This window comes from Camellia sinensis, chromosome 1 (genome assembly GCF_055761805.1).
Source record: "Camellia sinensis isolate YWXY chromosome 1, ASM5576180v1, whole genome shotgun sequence".
Lineage (NCBI taxonomy): Eukaryota > Viridiplantae > Streptophyta > Magnoliopsida > Ericales > Theaceae > Camellia > Camellia sinensis.
The window spans coordinates 7,304,329-7,313,372 of record NC_138961.1 but is presented as its reverse complement, the minus strand read 5'-3'; the positions used below and the strand labels follow the sequence as shown (position 1 = coordinate 7,313,372).

The 9,044-nt window shown below is 31.3% G+C and overlaps 1 long non-coding RNA gene across 1 annotated transcript; it reads left to right on the top strand.

The window, feature by feature from the left end:
• The first annotated feature begins 5,356 nt into the window (after positions 1-5,356).
• Positions 5,357-7,579, top strand: LOC114270469 (uncharacterized). Its single transcript, XR_003631957.2, has 5 exons — positions 5,357-5,451; positions 5,559-5,674; positions 6,658-6,779; positions 6,903-6,979; positions 7,509-7,579. It is a non-coding gene; the product is annotated as an uncharacterized LOC114270469 (long non-coding RNA).
• The last annotated feature ends 1,465 nt before the right edge of the window (positions 7,580-9,044 follow it).

Here is a 9,044-nt window from a genome sequence, read left to right as displayed (position 1 = left end):
AGATTATTATATTTGGATTAACGATTTAAAGAGTAATTTGTGGAGAGACAGTATAGAAGAATCATTTCATAAATTCTTACTCAATTTGTTTTATCCAAACATAGTCTTAGGATAAATTATACAGATCTCTTTGGACTAATTAATATATTATAATTAGATAACAATTTTGGTATAAATACACAATATTTTTTTGAAATATAAATTTCATAGTGTTTTTATCTTTTTAAACTAAAATGCCTGTTTACCCTTTGTTAACCGGGTCCAAACATCACCTAAATCCAAATATTCTTATTTTATGTTTAAACAATACGTTGAATGAAGGTAATTATGTAAATTAAAGAGGTAAAATGGGGCAATTGTATCATTTAACACGGTAAATATATTTAAATACAAAATATTTAAGAATAATATAATAATTTAATCACTTTGGTTACCACCGTTAAAGTTATCAATATTATAAGAGACATTAATATAATTTTGTTAAAACTACATAATTAAATTAAATATAATATTAATACCATAAGTCCCACTACTAGTGTATATCTTTAATACAAAATAAATAATCATGATAATATTATTCATAATTATTTTCAAATTAGGAGATGACTTTTCTTCGTGGCAGAAGTTTTACTTTCTTTCTTTGTGGGTTGATTAAAGAATGGTAGTAATGACAGTCATAGTTCATCAGACTCCCTGCTCCCATCTCTTTCTCTTTTTCTCTAAGCATCACCCTCACATAGTTCATCATTGAAATGACCGCTCTCTCTCTTTCTCTCTCTCTCTGAGCAAACAACTACACAACTTGGAACATATGGGGCCGTATAAAAGCAGAGGCGAAGCAACTTCTTCCTCTTTTCTTTTTTCTTTACTTTATTCTATGCTTTTCTCTCTAGATTATTATATTGGATTAAGGATTTAAAGAGTAATTTGTGGAGAGAAAGTATAGAAGAATCATTTTATATATTCTTACTTAAATTTTTTTATCCAAACATAGTCTTAGGATAAATTATACCGATCTCTTTGGACTAATTATTATATTATAATTAGATAACAATTTTGGTATAAATACACCATATTTTTTTTGAAATATAAATTTCATAATGTTTTCATCTTTTTAAACTAAAATGTACCGTATATATTTAAATACAAAATATTTAAGAATAATAAAATAATTTCATCACTTTGGTTAACACCGTTAAAGTAATCAATATTATAAGAGACATTAATTTAATTTTGTTAAAACTACATAATTAAATAATATTAATACCATAAGTCCCACTACTAGTGTATATCTTTAATACAAAATAAATAATCATGGTAGTATTTGTTGGCTTATTTTTCCTACGAAGGAAAATATCATAAATGCGAGCGTGCCAGCAAGGATTGAAAAATCCTTACAGATTAAATTCAAGCCAATTATCAAGCGATTGCGTTGACAGTTCGTTTGCCTCAACGAAGAGGACTTCAAATTTGCCAAGTGTAGAGAAAAGAAAAAGTAAAAGAAGAAAGAGGGAGACGGAGAAAGACGATTGAGTGAACAATCAAAGTAATAATTACTTACCTCTACTCCTATGCTTCGAAAAGGAAGTGCATAAAATGCTTCGAAAAGGAAATACTGAAAATAAATGCTTCGAAATATAAATCTATGTTAAACTACTCCTAAGATAAGGAAAATGACAAGAAATATTGAAATCAATTATCTTTGATTATGAATTCTGGATCTCTTTACAATGTAGCCATTAATGGCTATTTATAGAAGAAAAAATACAGCAATAACTACTTAGTAATTACCCATTTCTTCCATCTTCATTCTTGTCTTGCCATGTGTCCTTCCACTCATCCACTTTGTCCTCCCACTCATCCACTTTGTCCTTCATATTCTCTATTATCTCTATAACTTCTTTTAACTTCCAAATGAATAAGAGGATGCCACGTGTCCTGCAATTATATAAATAATAATAATAATTGCAAATTTATGGTGCTAACATTACCCCCCGTGGCCCTTAAAAATGATGTTTACTTGAATTTTTGAAGGGCCGAACCAAGCACATGACTAATCTAAGCAATAAATTGCTTCGAATAATATCAACAAAGTGCTTCGAATGATATAATAGCACCAATGAAGTGTTTCGAATGAGTATGAAATTATGACTAGATGTCTCGAATGCTAGCTATTACGGACTAGTGACAAACTTCGAAGGTGGTACAAAGGACCAAAATCATCTTTCGAAGGTTGAAAGTGCCGACAAAGGACAAATTACATCCTTAGAAATACTCGGCAAAGTTTCGAAGGTTCACAACCACCATTATTGTTTCTTTGAAGCTATTAATGCAAGATGGAGTGCTTCGGAGCTTACAAAATTATGGCAAAAGAGCTTTCGAAGCAGCTTTTGGCCAACATTGTAGTTATTCACATTTTGTATGTTCTGGTTCATACATAATTAATGAAAATATTAATTTTGTGCTTCGAACCAGTTATTAATTCTTCGAAGACACCAAAACTGTTGTTCTTCGAACCAACTTATCATGCCAAAAACAGGCATTATTCGACAACTAATTAATTGTCATTTTACATATATTTGAAGAGATGTACACATTTCGAAAGTTTTCAAAGCTTTATACAATTTCGAAGGTGAAGTAATCAACCTTCGAAACAACTCTTGATGTTTCGAATGTATCTTCAAAACTTTATACAGCTTCAAAGGTGAAGTAATCAACCTTCGAAACAACTCTTGATGCTTCGAATGTATCTTCGATGCTTTGATTGTGTACATACAAACAACTGGCCATCAATTTGAAAAGATAAGCCATTCTCAACCATTTATTTAAATGCACAGGCTTTTTCTGGCCAAATTCATGCATTTTTAATAGTCATCCCTTGTTCTTAGTGCTTCGAACTCATAAGAACAATTTGTTAATTTTATTAGCCACATCATCAAAATTATATTTTGATGCGAACCACAAATCCAAAAAGGATTTTGAACACCAAAAGTCATGGTATGGTGTGACCATGAAAATTTATACTTTTTGTCATTTTGAAAAATGTCAAAAATTTTGAATTCATGAACAGTGGCTTGTTTATTATTCTTGACCATGTTTGTTTTAAAAACATGACTTTTTCCGAATAGGTTTTCATAATTATTTGGCAAAGTGGGTTGTTTTTCCATGTTAGCCATTAATGGCTTATGAAAATCACCCATAGATATGTTATTTTCATGACTTGACTCTCTAAAATTTGGTTTTTGGACCCCCCGAGTCATACATGGAACATCATTCTTAGCCAAATTTGGCTCAAGAACATGCTCTTTCGTTGTGTTAATTTCATAATTTGGCTTTTTTAAAACGGACTCTTGAACCCCCCGAGCCATTGATGAAATCAACTCTTTGCTTTTGCTATTTTTAACCATGGAAAAATTCTGAAAAAATTCACCAATTCCGGCCATTAAAGCCTCAGTTAAAGACTTGGTAGTGAGAGTTGATAACTCATCATTCCATTGGCGAATTTCCATATCAAGTTGATGAATTTCTCCAATTAAATGGTGTCTTTTTTCTTCCACCAAATAATATTGTAAGGGATGAAAGTTTATTTTATCAAGAAAATGGATCTCTTCTTGAAGATCCAAAATTTCTCTTTCACGCCAATATATTTTATATTGACAAGTTCGAATGGCGAAATCCAAATAGTTTGTCATTTCTTACACTTGGCTGTCCCACTGGGCGTGCCAAAAATTGTTGGCTTATTTTTCCTACGAAGGAAAATATCATAAATGCGAGCGTGCCAGCAAGGATTGAAAAATCCTTACAGATTAAATTCAAGCCAATTATCAAGCGATTGCGTTGACAGTTCGTTTGCCTCAACGAAGAGGACTTCAAATTTGCCAAGTGTAGAGAAAAGAAAAAGTAAAAGAAGAAAGAGGGAGACGGAGAAAGACGATTGAGTGAACAATCAAAGTAATAATTACTTACCTCTACTCCTATGCTTCGAAAAGGAAGTGCATAAAATGCTTCGAAAAGGAAATACTGAAAATAAATGCTTCGAAATATAAATCTATGTTAAACTACTCCTAAGATAAGGAAAATGACAAGAAATATTGAAATCAATTATCTTTGATTATGAATTCTGGATCTCTTTACAATGTAGCCATTAATGGCTATTTATAGAAGAAAAAATACAGCAATAACTACTTAGTAATTACCCATTTCTTCCATCTTCATTCTTGTCTTGCCATGTGTCCTTCCACTCATCCACTTTGTCCTCCCACTCATCCACTTTGTCCTTCATATTCTCTATTATCTCTATAACTTCTTTTAACTTCCAAATGAATAAGAGGATGCCACGTGTCCTGCAATTATATAAATAATAATAATAATTGCAAATTTATGGTGCTAACAGTATTACTTATAATTATTTTCAAATTAGGAGATGACTTTTCTTTGTGGCAGAAGTTTTGCTTTCTTTCTTTGTGGGTTGATTAAAGAATGGTAGTAATGACAGTCATAGTTCATCAGAATCCCTGCTCCCATCTCTTTTCTCTTTTTCTCTCAGCATCACCCTCACATAGTTCATCATTGAAATGACCGCTCTCTCTCTCTCTCTCTCTCTCTCTCTCTGAGCAAACAACTACACAACTTGGAACATATGGGGCCGTATAAAAGCAGAGGCGAAGCAACTTCTTCCTCTTTTCTTTTTTCTTTACTTTCTATGCTTTTCTCTTTAGATTATTATATTTGGATTAAGGATTTAAGGAGTAATTTATGGAAAGAAAGTATAGAAGAATCATTTCATATATTCTTACTTAAATTTTTTTATCCAAACATAGTCTTAGGATAAATTTTACCGATCTCTTTGGACTAATTATTATATTATAATTAGATAACAATTTTGGTATAAATACACCATATTTTTTTGAAATATAAATTTCATAATGTTTTTATCTTTTTAAACTAAAATGTACCGTATATATTTAATTACAAAATATTTACGAATAATATAATAATTTCATCACTTTGGTTAACACCGTTAAAGTTATCAATATTATAAGAGACATTAATATAATTTTGTTAAAACTATTTAATTAAATTAAATATAATATTAATACCATAAGTCCCACTACCAGTGTATATCTTTAATACAAAATAAATAATCATGATAATATTACTCATAATTATTTTCAAATTAGGAGATGACTTTTCTTCGTGCACTACAACAAAAACTGGCTATAACCACGTTTTTTTGACAACGTTTTTCTGAAAAAACGCTGTGGAAGAGGTAAAGTAAGATTAAAAGACGCGCGTTATCATTTTATGAACACGTGTTCCACAGCATTATCCTCTATTTCTCTTTCCGTCCCATTTCTGTCTCTATCGTTTTCTCTCTCCTTCCTAGATCTAGGGTTTTCTCTGTCTCCTCATGCTCCTTGAGAGATTCACCTGGGTTGATTCCAATTACTTGTTCGGATCTAACTCTAAATCCATCGATTCTTACATCGATTTGGTTGAAATTTCTTGACGGTTTTTTGTTTTTCTTGATTCTAATTTTGATTTTGATGATTTTGCAGAGGAAGATGGTTCGGTTGAGTTGCACAAATTGGCGAGGTTACGAGACCGAGAAGTGAAGAAGGATCAAGATCCTCGGGAGAGTCCTTTTTGCCTCTATTTTTATACTCTCTGCATGGTGAGAATAAGCTTTTTTTTTTTTGCGCTTCTTCTTCTTCTTCTTCGCTCTGTTTTATCAGATCTGCTATGTTCTAACTCTTCTCTTGTCATGTATGAGTGATTCGTTTTATGTTCTTCATTGATATGGACTTATTGGTAAGAAGATGTTAGAGTTTTGTTGCTGCTTTTAGTGAATTTTTTTGTTACAGTGCTTATGGCCTTGGATCTGAAAGTTTGAGATTTGCCTTGATTTTGTGGTAGATTTGGAACTAAACACTCTAGTACAAGCTAGATCTCACTATTTTGGCTAAAAATTTGTTTTTTCTTCTAACTTACAGTTTATTCAAGTTTTTTTGCATGACTAAGTAATTTTGTTACTGTTTTGGCCAACTATTTCTAGCTAGCTCTCTGAGTCTCCTTTGGTTTTTGGTTTTTATTTTTGTATATTATGATTGGCTTAAAACAAAGACATACAAGAACATAAATTTGAATTTTAGTTATGCATAAATATTATTGCCACTGTCATAAACCCTTAATTAACTGATTTTCAAAAACTAATTTTCAAATATTATCTCTCTACGCATCAGTAAAAGAAGATCATGTCTCTCTACCCTCCTAATGAAATTGTGAATATTTGAATTTGAATTGCATGAACAAGTGTCTTAATATATAAATCATTGATTCTTTAGGAAACAAAAGTGTTAACACAGCTTTAGAAAGTTGGAAACACCAAAATGGGGTTCTCCCATTATATATAAATGATTTTACAATCTTTTGATCCAAATTGTGTGTTGTAGTGGTCATGCTTTCAATTAATGTTTGAAATATGGTTTGTAAAATGTGGGTAGTCATGCATCAGTTAGTAATTTTGGCATCTGGTACAAGTGGGTGTTTATTTAATGGAAATTTTTATTTGTTATTAAGCCTTTGTTCCTTACTAATGCAACATGTAGAAGCATTGCATCTTAATTTTTATTTTGTTTCTCATTTCAATCCCTACAGTGAATTGGAAACATGTGATCACTACAATTGTATGCTAGACTTTAATGGTTTCCCTGCTTTTCTAACTATCCACGGTGTTTGGGCCTGTCCAAATGCTTAAACTCTATGGTGTTCCCTACATGGTAAGTCAAACACATTCCATTCTCAAAGTGTTCCTAGAATTCCATCTAATAAAAAGAACGAATTTCAAATGCTCCAAATACTTCAATTCCATTTGATTCAATCTTGTCGCACATTTATCACAGATTTTTGTTATGTGGTTGGACACCGTTACTTGCATCACCATGGCTAAGAAAAAAAGCTTCCTTGGTATCGTGGAAAGGTACTAGCAATTTTTTGTTCTCAGTTTTTCCAAATATGCTTAGTTTTAATCAATTCAAAAATAAAAAATAAAAAAAAAACCTCCCCCCATTCTTATGTTTCCGTCTAAAGAGGTTGTGTATTTAATGTTGCTATTTTAATTGGTAGTTGTTGCTGTTAGAGATACTTTTACATGGGATTATTGCTTATGTTTTGCTTATGGGATTACTGCTTGTCCTTGCTGTTGAATTTGGAGTTGCTGCTTTTTGTTTTTTTTTGGTATTGAACATTTGGAATAATGTTATTGATGTGCCTGTTTGGAATCTTATGTTATTGATGTCCCTCTCTCACTCTCTACATTCTTCTGTATCGGAAACCTGTTACGTAACCATCTAAAATTGTCTTCCTGAACCAATATATTGTGAACATTCATGTTGTTTTATATGTGGGTGTGTATATAATTATTTGACTTTAGATTTTGAATGTTTCATATGTTGATAATGAATGTCTAGTTGCTTAGTTTCTCTTACATGGGTTTGCTTTGTTACCAGTTTGAGGTATTGTCTTCCTTTCATCCTACTCCAGCAGTTTGTGGGTTTCGTACAAAAGAGGCACGTGTTCTAATTGCAGAAACTGGTACATGTATATTGCTATATCATTTCTGTTATGCAATCTATGTTTTATGGCTTGTTTACATCCATGTGAAATTTTTAAGATGAGACATAATTCAATTCTTGACTAAAGTTGAACAAGAAAGGAATCAATGATCTAAAGAAAGTATACATACTTATCTTGCCTAGACGAAATCATATATCATGATTTACACTTCCCTGTAAAGCTTATGTGTTTACTGTCCATTAGTGCGACTCGTCTAATTTGAAGTACATATAACAGTGATTTAGCCTGACTAACATTGGTCATATTATTGTCCTTATGGTTTTGGTTCCACTTCCTGATGTGTTTTGGCAAAAGACCTCTTGGTTTATTTTGAGTAATGATGGTCAATTCCTAATTGATGCAGCAGAGGATGGACTTGTATCAAGTCATAGACAAAGAAATTTAAAGTGGTATCTAAATTTTTACTTTGATTGAAGGAAATTCAATCAGTCTCATTCTGAAATTTCAAGTGTTACATGAATTTTTACTTTGACATAGACAAAGAAATTTAGGTCAAGTTCAACCTTCGACTTTTGCCAAAGGACTTATACCAAAAACAGGGATCCAAAGCAACTAATAGAGAAAGGAGATTTTATCTCACTGGCCTTAAGCAGTTGGGTCAGGGCCTAGTTGAGTCATCAATTAGTAGGTTCTACTACATTACTAATTACTATAGCCCTATTTCCTTCACATAAAGGTGTAAATAATATTACTTTCTTATTTTGTTAATCTGTGTTGCAACTTGCATTGCAATATATCATTTGGGAGGTTTTTTTTTTATTATTTATTTTTATATTATTCTGTGACTTCGGTTGGATACATTGGCCTGAGCACAAGTCATGCTGGGTTCAAAATTCATCTAGTTCACAATAATTGTGTATATTTTTTGGGTCAATAAACAAGATCTTGTTGCCTATTCATCTTGTTTCAGTTATGTTTCATTAGTACATGTTGCAATTTTATTATTTCTTGGTGGTTCATGAACATTGTGAATTAGGATTTTAATTGTTCTGATCTATTACTTCAAATTTTATGCATCAGGTTTGTGATTACGGTCTGCCTCTGTCAATTAACAATAGTATTAAGGTTGGTGCAATATTGTATATCTTTTACATTTGCATATATGGCATGTTGCAGATGCATACATGTTAGAAAATTAAAAGAAAAGGAAAAAGATTTTAGGATCACTTTATTTTATGTACAGCGAATTTTAATGTTGACTTTTGAATTTTGGTCACAAGTCATTTATTATTTATGATTATAATTTGCTAACTTTTTATTTTTTATTTATTTATTTATTTTTTTTTGGGGGTAGTTTCTTTATTTTTTTTTAATATTATTGATTCCAGTGTTTTTTTGTAGAAGCTTTGGCCAAGTTGTTCCTTGAAATAAGCATTGGCCCATGAATGAGCCTTATGGAAATTGTAGCC